Source organism: Pygocentrus nattereri, chromosome 4, assembly GCF_015220715.1.
Source record: "Pygocentrus nattereri isolate fPygNat1 chromosome 4, fPygNat1.pri, whole genome shotgun sequence".
Lineage (NCBI taxonomy): Eukaryota > Metazoa > Chordata > Actinopteri > Characiformes > Serrasalmidae > Pygocentrus > Pygocentrus nattereri.
Genome location: NC_051214.1, coordinates 48,630,428 through 48,647,908, shown reverse-complemented (window position 1 = coordinate 48,647,908; position 17,481 = coordinate 48,630,428). Strand labels below are relative to the sequence as shown.

The window sequence follows — 17,481 nt, the reverse complement described above, 5'->3', positions numbered from 1 at the left end:
CTTCGGCAAACAGAAAGTTTTAGCCCAGCAAAGTTCAGACGTGTTATGTAAGTTAATGAATAAGGAATTCCTGTGAGTCACAGGATGGAAAAATGAGTTGGAAAAGAAGTTTTACCCTAAGGAAATTATAGGACTGTCACCATCAGTGAAGAAGAGAAGCAGAAGCCATCAAATGCCTACATTCATCTGAGAAATATTTCTCGAGGCTACAGCAGGATGTAGGGATAGTGTGCAATTTCTGATTATGAGCACAGTCTTTCATTTGATATCATACATACATAATCGCCATCTATTTAAAGTTTTAATTGGGTCTTTGTGGGTTGTTTTTGTATTGTTTGTGGTACAATTGTGATTATCTTTGATTTTTCCCCACAGGCTGGGGTGTTACTCCACTGTCAACTGAGAAACTTTGCGCTGTGTAAAGCAGATTTGACTCTGGCTAGGCCGCTGGCTGAGTGGCTTTACATTGCAGCAGCAAAATTAGACTATTCCACAGACTGGGCGTTTTTGCAGAGATTGGAGATTAGACTGTGCCATGGGCTGAGAGACTTTGCACCGCAGCAAAGGTTTTGACCACCACCAGTTTGAAATCACTATTGAATTCTGTGTTAAAATTGATGTAGATAAATGGAGAAAATGAATTCGGTATGCTATAACTGTGATAGTTCATTACGTCAGTCAACGAAAATGCAGACTTACTTTGCTTTAAGCTTCAGTTTAGCTATAGCTGCTCTTCTCGTGTCTCCAGCAGGAAACTTTTCCACAAAAATATGGAATACTTTCTACTAAAATGTCTCTCAATGTGATTTTTACTGGAGTCAAGAAGCTGAAGTCCAGAAGCTGGAGAAAGGGAATCTGACTTCAGCTTCTCGAAACTTCTTTTCATTGTTTGACAGTTTCTTGTTAAAGAACATATCAGGAAATCAAATGAGCGCTTACGAATGCAATTAAGTCCATTTCCTCTCCAAATGATCGATGTTCGTCTTTCGTCTAATTCACATTAAAATCTCACAGAAAAGAGGCGCTACTGTTTTCCTCCCTAAAGGAAGACATGGCTACCTTTTTCTGAAATCTATTCACAGGTAAGTGCTTTCATATTTAATTTAGCTGCTGAATTAAACATCTCTTATTGACTTCCCCCATTACTGCTCAGAAATATAACTGTGCTTTAACTGTTCAATTACTTTGCTAAATCAAGCACTAATCTTGACATTAGCCCTTAACATTTTGAAATAAAAAGGTTCATATTCAACATTACGCTTCGTAGTTCCCTGCAGGTTTGCTCCAGATGAACATCAACTTCCCAACTTAAACTCACCATCAATTATCGTCATCATTAACTGTTTAGTCCAATCTCATTCCCCACATTACCCACAACTCATGACCATAGGTGAGGGTCAGAATGTAGACCAACTGGTAAACAGAGAGCTTTGCCTTATGGCTCAGCTCCCTCTTCACCACTACAGTCCGGTACAGTGACCGCATTACTGCTGCCGCCTGTCTCCCAGCCTGCGGCCGATCTCACCATCCCTCTTTCCATCATTCGTGAACAAGACCCCGAGATATTTAAACTCATCCACCAGGGGCAGGTCCTTTCCCTTTACCTGGAGTGGGCATGCCATCCTTTTCTGGGCTAAGACCATGGACTCAGACTTGGAGGTGCTGACCCGCAAACCAACCGCTTCACACTCGGCTGCAGACCGCTCCAGTGACCTCTGTAGGCCTCCATGCGATCCAGCCAAAAGAATAACACTGTCTGCAAATAGCAGAGATGCCACCTTCCGGCCTCCACACATAATGCCCTCCTGACCTCAGCTATGCCATGACACCTTGTCCATGAATATCACGAACAGGAGTGGAGACAAGGCACAACCCTGTCTGCAGCATGTTAAATGTTCTCGTTACATAGAAAGTCCTTTATGTGTGTGTGTGTGTGTGTGTGTGTATATATATATATATATATATATATATATATATATATATAGATAGATAGATAGATAGATCGATAGATCGATATGTAGTGTGTGGCAGAGGGCACCTATTAATGTAATTAGTATGAGATTGTAAACAAAAATGTTGGATATTTGAGGATTCTGAAATGACTGAGAAAGCTGTAGAACACCAAGTGTATGGTTGTTATAAAATCAATATCTAGAATGCCTAAAAATGAAAAGTGGTCATGTCTTGAGGTGGATAATACCAAAAATGACTGCAAATAGATCATTACAATATATTGTTCACAGCATTTAATCCTCAAAATGTTGAGTAAAACATCTCAAACACCTGGTGTCAGGTTAAAAAGACTTCCATGAGTTACTCTCATATAGAAAATGGCAGAAATCATTAATTTAACAAATGATTCTACACCGTTAGCCACATTAGCCTCACAGCTCCACTGATAAAACTAGTAGGTAAGCAAACTGTAGACAGCAAACACGTCTTGTCTGATTGACTACATTTGAGAAGAGAGGGGATGGATCGTTTGATCTTTCTCAGAGCTGTCCTGAAGAGATGCACTCTGTTCCAGCACTGGGAGGGTTACGCGCTAATCCATTCCTGTCTGTGTATGTGATTTGTTCTGCATTACACTAAATGCTCCTCCTTTAAAACACAATCGATCAACAATTTCTTTTCAAGAGAGCGACGTGGAGATTTAATGGGAATGTGCAGTGCATCAGTTCCACATCCTGCTGATGACATTTTATGGGGGATCAGATTTGGTGCCTTTTACCCACTTCCTCTGCCCCCCCGCCCCCCTCGCTCCATCACGCACCCTCTCCCTAAAGAGCCGGAAATGGTAGGGCAGGGCCTATTTATCCGAGAGTGGATTGTAAAATGATCCATGAGGGGCTCCGTAGCTGAAATGCCAGTGATAACAGTAGAGAAATGGCTGGTGTTAGCAGCGCTAATGTACTTCAGTTCATGCCATGTGAGTCATGCAGCATCAGAAAGCACAATCACGTCTATTAGAGATTACTGAACAACTCCACACGCTCTGAGGCGAGAGGGTGGTGATTAAGGCATGCCAAATGGCCGAGTTTAAGCTTCCATCGCTTCCATTATTAGCTACATTAGCCTTGCAGATTCGCATTTCTTACTTGCTAGCTACATCAGCATTGTGACATATGGTTAGTATAACATCACTGGTGCTTATTACTATTTCTATGAGGACCGTCTTGCCTCACATTTAAAAAGAAAACAAGTTTTAGGCCAAAAGCTTCATAAAAGTATCTCATATATAAGAGAATTTTCGGTAACACTTTATTTGAAGGCTACCTACATAAGGACTTCATGACGCATTCATAAGCACTGAATAATGTGTTTATGAAGCACTACTTGAACATTTATTAAGTGCTTATGTCGGTTCTCGCAACCTGACATAAGATGTTTTATGAAATAAATGACATTGTACTGACATAATAAGAATAAACGTTGAACATATTTACAGCACTAAACACATTTAAAACACTATGCAAAACTATATATGTCAGCATTCTTAAAATGACATTGTACTGATATCAGGTTAAATATGCCTGGAAACCACCCCCTCTTCCCTCCATGGCATGGATAAGATGATTGATGCAATTATGTATAGGTTTTTAATGTGTTTAGTGCTGTAAATATGTTCAAAGTTTATTCTTATTATGTCAGTACAATGTCATTTATTTCATAAAACATCTTATGTCAGGTTGCGAGAACCGACATAAGCATTTAATAAATGTTCAAGTAGTGCTTCATAAACACATTATTCAGTGCTTACGAATGTGTCATAAAGCCCTTATGTAGGTAGCCTTCAAATAAAGTGTTACCGAATTTTCATAAGCATTCATGCAGTAACGCTCCGAGACGTTAAACTCATCTGATTCCTATCACTACCACTGTGTCTTAATGCATTAAAATATATGGATTGGATTCAAACTGTCCATGTCATAGAACACTTTTCACTTTTTGTACATACATGATTGAACGTTGTATGTAAACACTGAAAAAAAATAAACAAAAACATAACACATCCCAGTGCAATTACCCTCTAATTCAGGGGTCATCAATCCTATCCCGGAAGGGCCAGTGTGGCTGCAAGTTTTCCTTCCAATCAAGCAGATGCGCAGCTGAAGCCACTTGTTTAATCAGCTGGTCTCAGCCTACAAACAGCTGATTAGTTATATGAGGTGCTTCTGCTTGGATGGAATGAAAACTGGCCCTCTGCGGATAACACTGATGACTCCTGCTCTAATTTTAATGCATCTGAAATTGCATGTCAGTGATGCTTTCAAATGCTAATCTCTTTTAAATAGAAACTTCATTATTTACTTAATAGTTTATTAATTACCGTTAATCATTATATAATGAATACTTATGCGTTATTAAGGGCTACAATTCTGATGATTAACCATTTACTCGGTCACATGCAAAAAATTAATATTTTTAAGTTTACACTGACCACTCACTTCATTAAGTACACCTACAACTCCACTGACCATTGTCACGATTGGCCCCTCCCAGTCCTGTCCATGTGCTCCCCTTGTGTTTCAGTCTTCCATGTGCATCTGTTTACGTGTCCATGTGCTTCTTTGTTTGGGTTCCTTCCTAGTCCGGCCCCCTTGTATTCTGACTCCGCCCCTGATGGTTCCCAGCTGTTTTCCACCTGTGTCCCGTTATCCCTCGTTATCCCTGTTTGTATTTAAGCCCTGTGTTTTCCTGAGTTTCTTGCTGGTCTTTGTTTGTATGTGCTGTTTGATGTCAGGCTTGTGTGTGTAGTATTTGTATTATTTGAAGAGTTTTCGTTAAGTGTTTGGACTTCTGTGTTCCTTGTCATGTCTGTCCCTCCTGCTCTTCGTGTTGGCTACCTGACCCTGGACTGTCTTGACCCTGATTCTGGATTTGCCCATAATAAATCTTGCTTGTCCTCGCAACGTTACAACCATATATGAGCACTTTGTAGTTCTACAGCTACAGACTGTAGTCCATCTGTTTCTCTGATACTTTGTTACCCTGTTCTTCAATCTTCAGGACCCCCACAGACCCCCACATTCTCAGCACTGCAGTAACACATGTGGTGGTGGTGTGTTAGTGTGTGTAGAGCTGGTGCGAGTCGATCAGACGCAGCAGTGCTGCTGGCGTTTTTAAACACGTGTCGCCACTGGACTGAGAACCAAAAATATCCAACCAACAGCGTCCTCTGGGCAGCGTCCTGTGACCACTGATGAAGGACTAAAGGATGACCAACGCAAGCTGTGCAGCAGATGAGCTGTCGTCTCTGACTTTACATCTACAAGGTGGACCGACAAGTTGGAGTGTCTAATGGAGTGGACAGTGAGTGGACAGTGTTTAAAAACTCTAACAGCACTGCTGTGTCTGATCCACTCACACCAGTGCAACACCCACTAGCATGTCACTGCCGTGTCATTGTCACTGCAGTGCTGAGAATGACCCACCACCCATTGGACCTGACCATAGGGTAACAAAGTATGCAGAGAAGCAGACGGACTTCAGTCTGCCAGTGGAGCAGTGAGTGGAGATAAAAGGAAGTGGACTTACTGAAGTGGTTAGTTGGTGTATATTAACCACTTAACAATGACTGAGTACTAATCAGTACTAATTACTCAACAGTACTCAACTAGAAAGATACTTAATTACAAAGTACCAAGGGAATAAATAACATCCAAATCATTTAAAACAGATTAATTACAAAATATAAATTCATACTGTTTACAGATTGTTTTCACACAACTAAATAAATGGTTTATTTTTAGGTTTATAAATATTAATTAAGTGAGTAATTATTGATGAACTATAATTAATCATTAGGTTTTGACAAAACAAAATAGTAAATGAATATCACTTAGTAAATGGCTAATAATTCAAACAACACCATTTATTAATGCATAGTTACATAATTATTGACAGTCAATAGGAAACTCACACACACACACACACACACACACACACACACACAGTCAATAGGAAACTATTAGATAATATTGTTGCTGTTTATTATAACGTGTTCTCTTTGCCTCTACTCTAAATACTATGCCAAACTATCAGTCCAGAATGAGCATGCAGTGTGTAGTACTTGACTCTGGACACTCTATTTTTCCTGCAGTGCTGTTTACAGTAGAAATATGAGATTTCATCTCTCCAACTGCATGTGCCCTCTCCTTCTGACCATTCTTTTCAGCTTGTCATCTGTCCTAGCAGACGAAGTGCAGAGCTGGTTTTCCTGATCAGACTCAGAGGCTGCATAGAGTTCAGCCTGACTGTTATATCTGCTGAGGTCAGTAACAAACGTCAAATTAAAGTCCTGGACTGAAGCAGTTTGAGAGACCTGTCACGAACAGTCAGAACAAGTGTGCAGTGTGATTGTCAAAAGCTTTTCTTATTCATCAAGTCTTCTTTTTACGCATTGTTTGAAGTCATTATGCAAACTTTTTCGAGCAGTAGTTTCGACGAGTCCAGCTGCAGTGACTTCCACAGCGACGCCAGGATCTGCACTAATTTCCCTGCGGAGTGAAGTGGAGCGAATGTATCTGGATGAATGCGCCGCAGCCGGCAGGAAATACTAAACCTGTCACGTCTTTGTAAATATTTGATTAACTTGCAGAAAATTACAGACTTATGTCTGAAACGCTTCCTCTTCCCCCAGATTTCACTGCGGAGGTTTTTATTTCACTATCTCTTCCATTCTATCAGTGCTTCTCTGTGGAAATGCTTTTCTCCATACGCCTGATCTGCGGTGCTTTTCTTTAATGACTGCTTCTTCTTCTGACTGTTGTCGCTGCCGAGAGATCCAGAGCAGGTGCTGATTCTAGCTTTGTTAACAGGCTGAAGCCTGACAGGTGAAATTCAGCCTAATTAGAGTCTCCTGTGTTAGTTTCATGATGTGTGGTGGTGATTAGGTCACTGCAGAACATAAACTGTACCAGCCTAATGACTTCACACTTGCTGCGACTAAACTGCAAACATTTCCACGAGCAAAGGATTTTCAGCCTTGAGATGTGAACTGTCTTTCTCTACGGTGGTGGTGATAGGAACCAGGAGTCGCCATGACTACAACACGAATATAGACTTTAATTTATTATCCAAAACCACCAGTGAACCTACACATCTCCTGAGTTTTATATGGAATTTTAATGATGGGAAAATCGTTTTTATTTTATAGAAAGAAATTTGCCTTTAAATGCCCAACATGTATCCCTGCACTATGAACAGATTTCAAAACGCACATTTTAAGACAAAATCTTCTCAAAATTTTCATAAACAATGTCTTAGACATCAGGCAGCATCTGTGAGGGAGCTTTTAGAGGTGGATGTCTGGTTCCTATCAACACCACTATGAACAATCCTGACTCTCTAGAATAGAACACATCACACTGAAGCATTAAGAAAGACTTTAATTATATTTTAAAACTTTCATAATCAAAATATCCCATTTTGAATGGATTGTTTTTGTGGTGTCAGATCACAGTTATATATATCTCATTCAGCCTAATGTAGTTTAGCCCCAATCTTTCATACTCGGGTTATGCGAAGTATTTCACATTTGGATTTTAAAGGCACAATAACAAAACCAGGTTAATTCTAAGATATAAAAAACACACATTTTGTACATAAACCCACACAAACACCATAAGTAGACGGAAATGAAATACAAGAAAAAAGCACAACATGGACCCTTATTTAAGGGTGGGCTGCTTCCTGAAAGGATTTGCTGCCCACAGTGGTTAAATATTATTTTAGACCATTAATACCGACTCCGAAACCCGTGGGCAGCTGTTCTCAATGTCCAGCTGTTTTCTGACCCCTAAATCTCATGTGATCAAGAACAGTTTCTTCCGTTTAACGGCTGGCCTCCTTACACACCAACCCCAATCCCCTTGGCCTGGGAGCAGCAGGGGCCCATAGATCTGATTTGCTATGGTCAGGGTCACAGAAAATCCCCCCACAATCCTGCAGGAGCTGAGGAGAAGCGGCCCTCAGACTCTGAATGAGCGCAGACCCGCGGGGGGGCAGGCTTGGGAAAGGGGTGGTTAGAGGGGGGCTTTAAAGCAGCTGCTGGATCCTGCACCACATCCTCAAGCATGCCCCAGGACAGTCTTTTAGAAATAACAAACCACCACCACGCTGCGCTGCTGGAAGTGCTGAACTGTAAAAGAGAAAATGCTCCAAAGACCCAGCCGTGAGCCCCTCGCTGTCACACAGCACACTGCAGAGGAATGCTTTAGAGCTGCACTGTCAAACGGAGGCCATGAAAGACCAAAAATGTTGCATAAGACTGCAGAGATTTAACCTTTTCCCTCCATCACCAGCCAGATCAACTCATCAAGGGCAAGGTAAGGAGCAGAACTCAATCCGATATACTTAACATTACAAACCTCAGAAAAGTGGGGGCAGCATGCGAAGTGCAAATAAAAACAGACATTAGTCCGGTAGGAAGGCAAGATATTTTACGCTTTATCTTATCAACTTCAGTGTTTTTTGCAAATATTTGCTTATTCTGAACTTGATGTCTGCAACACGTTCTAAAAATTGGGACATTTTAAGAGCAGGAACATCACAAACTGTTCAAAAAACATCCTAAACAGGTGAAGGGTATAAAAGAGTTTCCAGGACAGGCGTAGACCATGTTAAGTCAAGGCTCACCGCTTTGCTCAAAAATGTCAGCGAATAATCCAACAGTTTAATTAAAATGGGCCTCATTCACCAATTGTTGTTCAGACTAAATTTCTGCTTAAAACCCACTTATGCAGTTTTCATGAAGATTCTGATTCACCTGTGTTTTCTTATCTGGGATTTGTTCGTAGGTAAGAACAGAATCTACACACACTCAAGAGCACAGAGGTGTGAGCAGTTCTGTGCTTTAAGAACACGTCATGAACCTGATGTAGACTTTTTCTTAGGAGCTTTCTCAAGAAAGTATTTAAGAATACTGATTTTGGGGAACGGAGCCCATTATTTTCAATAAGCGAGGACTGAGGATTTTAGATGTTTCACCTTCTACAGTGCGTAAAGACATCAAAAGATTCAGAGAATCTGGTGAAGTGTCTGTGCATAAAGAGCAAGGCCAAAACCACTGTGACCTTCGGTCTTTCAAACAGCACTGCACGGAAAACCTGCATGTTTCTGTCATGATAATCACCACATGGGCTTGTCAATAAACACAGTTCATCGCTGCATCCACAAATGCAAGTGAAGACTACACCAGGTACGGTGGAAGCTGTATGTCAATAACATCAGAAACAACTCCTCTGGACTGGAGCTCATCTGAAATGGGTTGATGCATAGTGGAAATATATATTGCGGTTTAATGAGTCAATCTTTTAAATTATGGAAATAATAAAAGGATTCACACTGTTACCGGCATAAATGTCAAAATCCTGTGTCTGTAATGGTAAGTGGCATATTAAAGTATACTGCACAGGTAATCTGCATATCTGTAAAGGCACCAATAATGCCGAAAAACATACATTTTGGAACATGTGTTGTCTTCTAGACTTTGTCTTTTTCAGGCACGCCCATACATACTTTAACAAGCCGCATCCTGCATATGTCACAACAGCATAGCTGACTAATCAGAAAGTGTTTGACTGGCCTGCCGGCCGTCTCCATACCAATCTCTTGCTCTTTGAAATCAGGTTTGTATTATTATTTAAGAAGTGGGAAATGTGGGCCAATGATGATTTATGAGTGTTATAATAGACTGATACCATGGAAAGGCGTATCGACCTCACCTATTTTTGCTAAAACAATTAAACTAAAATAGCTTAACGTAGTATGTAAACACATTTTTTTTTATCATCATCATTCACTTTGAACAGTGTTGTGGAGGTTTACCTGTACTGTGCTGCTGCTGTGCCATAGGTTCCCTCACGTGTTTTGAGGCCTGTCAAGCAAATCCCCTGCTCCTCCCTCCTTCAGGCCAGGGCTGATGATCAGCCTTGATAAATGAAAGCAGAGAAAAGTCATATTATCCCACCATCATCCAGCAGCTGCCTCAATATGACTGCATAACATCTTCACACAGAGCTCCAGATGCTGTCAGCCAGTGTTATCCTGATTTATTGCACTAAAATCTGAGGTTATGGAGCTGACAGGAATGATCTTAACCCAAACCATCAAACAGAATCAAATAGTGTGTGGGGAGGGAGGATTAGGACAAATTTATGCAACACTGTGGTAATATTCTGTCACCAGGTAGGTAAACAACACAACAAAAATGACACACTACTGTCTCTGACTGTAAAAAGCCAAAAAAAGGCCTGTTTTTCATCTCAACAGCCGCTTCAATTGAGTAAATCTTCAGCACACTGACACGTAAACAGGTGACGAAATGACATTTTATCTATTGGCTCCTCTGCCTTTTGATATGTTTGTGGTTGCAGCTCTTTTTTGGAGGATTTCAGTGAGCTGTGACGTGTTGAGATGAACCCAGACATATCTGACAGTCCTATCAGCTGAAATGAGATCACCATTCTCCCCTTACCCAAAACATGCTTCAGACCCCAAACGTGTCTGGCTGACTACGTTTCTTCACTTTTAGCACTGAAGCTACGATGCTCATGTAGCTAACCAGTAATATAAGCATATATCCCACCAATTAACAGGGTGCTAACAGCATGGCTAAGAGCTTCCACGCAGCAGATGAGACGCCCGGTGCCCAAAAAGTAAAAACCATTCATTTATTAAAAGTCTAGAGACTTCCACTGACTTTCCGTGCCAACATGGTTTGCCACATGGCGAGTTCCAGCTCTGGCCAACTTCTCTGAGCATCACTTAGCACTTTCTATCAGTGCGTTCAATTAAACCCAGAACCAGACTACAGAAATCGATAGTCAGTGACATGATTGACACTTACCCCAAGAAAGACAGGCCATCTAAAGACTAACTAACATAACTCAAAAATTATTTTTCAAGACAACCAGTTTTCTAGATTCCTATAAATAAGATCATCTTATCAAATTCCACAGTGAATTAGTAAATGACTTTCAGGCTAGTCCTTTTTGCACTTTTATCTTGAGAACAGTGAGTTTATTAATAGTTTAATTAATAGTTAGTTAGCTGATAGAAAACCTGATGAATTCGCTGAATAAATTTGAAAGGTTTATTATATTAATCCCATATCGCACATTTTTCATTATCTCTTACATTTGAACAGGCTTCCTGTGTTACTGTGCCTTTAAGACTGAAATATGTAAATGAGCTCGGTTCTGACAGGCTGTGCCTCATTCAAAAAGCAGTTTGGGCTGAAATACTCCTTATAACTTCAGTGTGAGTGGGCGGAGCTACATTGCTATAGGCTGAGTAGGCGAATTTATATATAAATATGTTTCCTATACATATTTCTATATCTTTCTATAGCTTAGTTCCCATATATGGACTGTAAGGTCTGATGTGTGAATGGTATGTTTTGAAACTTTAGCAAGGTTTACATATGACTGCTGTATTTCCAGGGAAGAGAATTCAGCTTTCCACAGTCTGGGGCCTTTAAATCTATACCAGCGTTGTTCAAAATTCACTTCACGGGCCAAAGCTGGCCAGTGAGGATGTTTGACTTGGACCACCAGAAAATGACTTACACTCCACCTCAGCCAATGAGAGAACAAAATATGTTGGCAATCTCCAAAATGACTACTTTTAATGTTTGTCAAGGGAACCAGAGTTTTATCTCCAAGCAATTTTGAGCCGTTTCTTTAGGTCCATTCATCATGAAATTTGGACATAATGTAAAGGTGCAAAGGGCATTTTTAAATTTCAAATCAAAAACTGAAAAACCAAAAAACCAAAAATGGAGACAAAAATTAAGATTAAGCCATTTTTAAAAATAAAAGTTCGATAACTTATCAAACATACAAAAAAATGAATAAATATACCAACTTTTGCACTTTGGGAAACGCAGACTGTAAAATGATCTATCTGCTATATTTCATGCTACACTATGTGAAGCTCATGGTATGAGGAGGCCTTAAATCATCAGACACTCTGGAAGAAACGTCTGGAAAATGGACAAAAGTATGGATTAAATTAAGGCTTGACAGCTGCTGCTACTGTTTCTGTATGTTCAGTAACTTTGGTCCATGTTTATAGATAACAGTGAGTCTCACAGTGTCAGAAACCACATAATCAAGTATATTAGAAATACAGAACAAGTCCACACAGTTTGAGGCGAGTGATTTAGACATGCAGTTGGTGCTTTGCTAAACATGCAGTTGGCACTTTGCTGGTTGTGTATATGGCTCCTTAACTTACTTTCACATAAGGTTCTATATCAATTGAAGGGTTCTTTACCCAAGCTTTACAGTATTCATCTCATTTACAGAAACGTTTCCTTGAAGAACCATCCACTGAATCTTCTTCAGATTCAGGGAACCAACAGTACTTCTCTCATGGCATAAGATTGCAGCTGAGGAGAACAATGTACAAGTGTTTTTTTTTGGTTGAGCTGTTGCTTTAATGCTCTGCCTGGTCACAGCTATGATTTAGGTTCCCTCTGGTTCTCTGCTGATGTTTCTCTGTCCATCACTCCACAGGGCGTAGAGCAATCTTCCTAAAAGCTCTCTGTCTAAGGAGCCGTTGTGATGAAATTAAACCTCCAGAAAAACGGCTCCCCCACCACGGAGCCAGAGAACATTCAGGGTCGCCATCCCGACCTCGGATTAAATTAAAGCTATCGATTCCGAGACAATTATTGCCACCAGACACACTGAACTCACTACTGTATCAAGAACAATGAAATTACAGAGCGACCTTAAAGACCTTTCAAATTCAGCAGCATGCTGCGAGTGATGAAACGAAGGGATTTGGTCTGATTAATGCTCCGAACAAGGGGTTTATTGTTTTATAATGAATTTGATTATAGGGATTACGGGACTCAAATGAGATTTAGGTACATCCAGGTGGTAAAAGCCGTGAGCCATTCGCATTCAAAGCCCGTTCTGCTGCTTCTTCTCGAAGGCTTCGCTAATAAAGCACTGTTGATAAGAGCCCGATTATAAATATCAATAGCATGTGTTGTTTACCAGATTGTGAGATGCCGGTGAGAAAACACTGCTTTTGACTTTTTGAGTAATGGCTTGATAAGGGCGTTTTTGCTATCGCGACACGCAGGAAACGTGAAAAAAACAATGTAATCCTCTGCATACAAACAGTCGAGGGGGCTTTAAGATCAAACTAAGTGCTCAGTGTCTACAAAACTGATGCATAATTCATTTACTACACTTGAAAGGTGGTTCTTCAGGGAAGTTTTAGTAAATGGTATACATACACTAGATATATAAATCTAACATTTCATTTAACCCAACATCAAAAAAACTTTTGAAGAAAGTGATAACAAAAAATGTGTCATAACAAATATCTAGTCTAAATAACTGATGCATGTTCCTACTTTTTATTTTGCTTTCCAAAGTCTATCTGATCGTTCAGCACCTCCTGTTTCCCCGGGGTATAAATATGATGCGACACCAAGGCTAAATTTGTTCTTATTTAAAACTCCAGTCTTCCTGTGTACGCACATTCCCGAGAAAGTCCGCTGGGTCTACACTTCCAATCCTACATTCATCTGAGCTGAAAGGGAGATAATGCGTGCTTTCTATGAACTTCCAGACTCACTGTTTGGGCTTCAGTAGATTTTATTCCTGGGATAACCTAAATCATGTTGAAGGAAAGGAAAGAAAAGCTAATAATATCCGGTCTGACCCTTTACATGACCTGCATGGCTGGTCTTCACTGCTGTCACTCTAAAATGGGCAACAACAAATGAGGCTAACATTTTATTAATCCCTAAAGGGGAAAATTAGGGTGTTTCAGCATGCAACTGAACTGAACTTGAAACTGAACTGAATTGAATAGCAAAATCTGCAATTTCCCCCTGGGATCAATAAAAGAATCTGAATCTGAATCTGAATCTGAAAATGAACCCTGCAGAGTTCATAAATGAAGAGAGACAAATGCATGCTGGCCTTCATAAACTCCTATAAAATTTCTATAAAAAAATCTACTCAACTAAAAACGACCAAACATGTTAAGGCAATAATTCAGAGGTTTAAAACAACTGGAGCTGCAGTGAACCTGCCTGGAAGAGGGTGCAAGTATATTTTATACCTCACACAGTGAGGACAACTAATGAGGTGGACATTTCTTTGAAAATTGCAGTTGGGGATTTGCAGAACATGGTAGTATTTTGTGATCGCCAAATCTTAAAACTACATTTAAACACTGCCTGCATGGCAACAAGATATTTGAAAGGGGAGCAAGAAGAACGCCGTTAAATCTAAGCACTAAAATAAGCTCCTGAAGTTTGCTACACATTGCTGACATTTTTTAATCTTGTATTTTTATTTACTTAGACTAAACGTATTCCATTCATTTTATTTATTTATTTATTTATTTATTTATTTATTTATTTTACATTAGTGCCAGGCTCAGCTAGCTGAGCTCGCCACTTTGTTTTTCAAGGGTGGCGATATTTACAGAGCTGATTCAAAGTGCGAACACCCCCCAGTTGTTTTGTCACAACACAGAAGCATTTTTAGATTTTTCCTAAAGAGTTTGGAAGAACAGGCTGTTCCCTCCCTGGAGGATGAACCACATTTCAGGAAATGTGACGAGTCTTTTTTCTGCTGAGGCCTTCACTGTTATTTGTATTTGGTTAAGTACAGAGCACATTATCTTCACTTGGTTTGAGACTAATGACATGAGCTAATGACAGGCATCCTTTACGGATTATGTTTAGAGGGGACGTCTCCCTGCCATTAGCTCCATAATGTTCTGCAGCCTGACGGATCATCAGTCCAGGCTCAGCGGCAGAAGATAAACAAAGCGTAAGGCTCAATTTCAAAACGCTGATAAGAAATCCAATCCATCGCCTGGCACGGCGTGATCGCATCTGCTTTCATATTTCTCACTTTGCCCCGTGCCAGAACACTTCACTTTCACACTTTGGAGATTTGGCCTGTGTTTCCAGCACCTCAAGGGACAAGACGGAGGGAGAGGAGAAGATGGAGGGAGTGAAGAAGATATAAAATATCTCTAAAAAAAAAAATTCAGCAGCCAACCACCTGCAAAGCTAATTACTGTGGAGGATGAATGATAGCTGACAACTTTGTGCTAAGAATAACTCCAGAGCAGTATTTGTTTATTTATTTATTTGTGTGTTTGTTTATTTAGCCACGCAGTTCAATCTTGTCTTCACAGGTGTCCATCATGCTCAAAAACGACACATCGTAATCCTAAAACTCTTACATCTTCAAAAACCAAACTGTAAACAAACTGCCTACTGAAACCCAGTTGATAAATACAGAGACAGGGTTAAAATGAAGGCTAAAAGTTGCAAATAAGACAGTTTGCTTAAAAGCGGCCTGCTAGAACTTGTGGCTTTTCATCTACAGTAGTGTGTAACTGTCTGAGGAAGTCAGGAAAACTGTTTAAAACTATTTTGTGTGTTTCTGCTAGTAAAATCACTGTATACTTTAAGAATAAATATGAATAACATGCAATAAGAATGTGCAGTTGTCAGCAAAGCTATGAATAAGTAGGTTAGAAGTACAAATTGCAGAACACAGAATTGGTTCCTGACTTCTCACTGCACTCCAGGCATCACAATTCCATCACCTGATTTAATGTAATGAAGAAATGATGAGATAAAACAGGTCCTGGAACAGTTTGGTAACTGTAAATACTGGAAAGCATTGGAGTGTTAAACTAACACTACAGGGTTAAACAGAACAATTACAATGGATCGTTTATTTATATTTATTCAAATATTTGTGTTGGTTGAAGAAACGTCACCTACAAAAAAATTTCATTTGCTCAGATGTCTTGGACTTTTACTCAGCACTGGATATTTCAAATGACTGGGAAGTTCTTGAAGGTGGGCAATTTGGAAAAAATGTCGATTTGTGAACAATCCAACAACAACCAGTGTACAGTAACTGCATAAACTGGATATCGGCAAGCAGCTGATTGGATGGCAGCCCATTTTTTTCTTATTTTAGGAATTTATTTTTACTTTATTTTGTTTGGGAGGGTTAACACAATTTTGATCTGTGGTTTCAAGGTTGCTCTGGTGTTTCAAGTGGTGGTTAGGGTGTTGCTTAGTGGTTGAGAGTCAGTTGTTCACTTTAGTCAAGGTCAGTTCTCACATGCTAACTAGATCTGTGCCTAGGCCCACCCATTTTTATCTTTGGCCTGCCCAAAACGACGTCTGAAGTAGTTTCTATATTTAAAAATGAATATTAAATTCTTACAAACCAAAACACAAGTAGAACAATTTCCTCGTTAAACAGAAATTCCACTTTCGACACTGACCAATCAGAATTATGTTTTAATGAAGAATGTCTCGGTTATGGTAACACTTCACTTTTTAAAGCTTATTGTGGGGCCACATTTCTAATTGAACCTCAATTTGTCATGCCCAAGTAAATTTGCAGCCCTAGTGCCAGTACTGCTTGTGGTCCTGTAGTCCTCATATGCATATGCCTGTGAGGACTGTGAGGCTGTTGGGTGTCCCATTTCTAATCCTGCCATTCAAAGGGGCGCAAACATCTCGGGCACCATAACAATCACCTGGCAATGCCATTGGAACCACGTGAAACCATTTGCAATGACCTGACCTGACAACCACAGTTCTCTTAAGTCAATTTGTATCTTTCTTTTTTTTGTTTGTTTTTATTATTATTATTTATTTCTTTTTGGTAACTCTTCTTTACACATCAACGAATACTCTATTGAGATCTGAACATGCATGTCGTCATCTTGGTAACTGTACAAATATCCACAAAACACCCAGTAGCTACTCTCACAGTCTGTGCTACACACTACAAATTAGTACTAGTTATTTCAGATTTTAGTGAATCAAGGCCTGAAGTGACCAGGAGGGAAGGAAACCCACCCAGAGAGAGTGATGATAATTATGCTCTCCAGGACTCCCAGCCATAGACAGAGTCATTCATTGTTTGATTTGTCCTTCTATTTGTTCCTTAACTCTTTAGTATGTGATATATTATCACATTTGCCATGTAAAGGAAATCCTGAGATTCCACGCACAACTCATCTCTTTCTCAGCATGTGTCCTTCAATATATCAGAAGTTTCTCCAAGTCGGGCTATTTTGGTGTGAGGCAGATCCTCACACTGTTTTAAATAAAAGGCACTGCCAGAAAACCGCTCCTCCGTGGTTGGATTATAAGTTCCTGGAAAGTGCTGTCAGGCTGGAGTGCTATGAGGCCAAAGGGCGGCAAAGGATTCTCCTGGCATACATACAGCGCCAGCTTCTTTCAGCCTCGCTCAGCTACACCACTTTTAGCACTCTGATCCGACTCTCTGAGGGACGCAGCCAAACTCCCTGCTGTGTGTGTGTGTGTGTGTGTGTGTGAGGTTTACAGAAGGACACACAGCTTGGACATACTCAAAATGACCTGCTTAAGGCCAACTCTCTTGAAGATCTAGTCAAAAAACTAGCACAGAGCCTCAAAATCTCCTTTTCAAGTCA

At 40.1% G+C, this 17,481-nt stretch overlaps 1 protein-coding gene across 1 annotated transcript in view; it reads right to left on the bottom strand.

Moving 5' to 3' along the window:
- Positions 1-17,481, bottom strand: part of lrfn2b (leucine rich repeat and fibronectin type III domain containing 2b) — a 246,055-nt gene that overhangs the window by 78,683 nt on the left and 149,891 nt on the right. Inside the window, exon 4 of the mRNA XM_017724849.2 lies at positions 9,832-9,934. The gene's annotated coding sequence lies outside the window, so the exon portion shown is untranslated. The remainder of the gene's footprint in view (positions 1-9,831; positions 9,935-17,481) is intronic.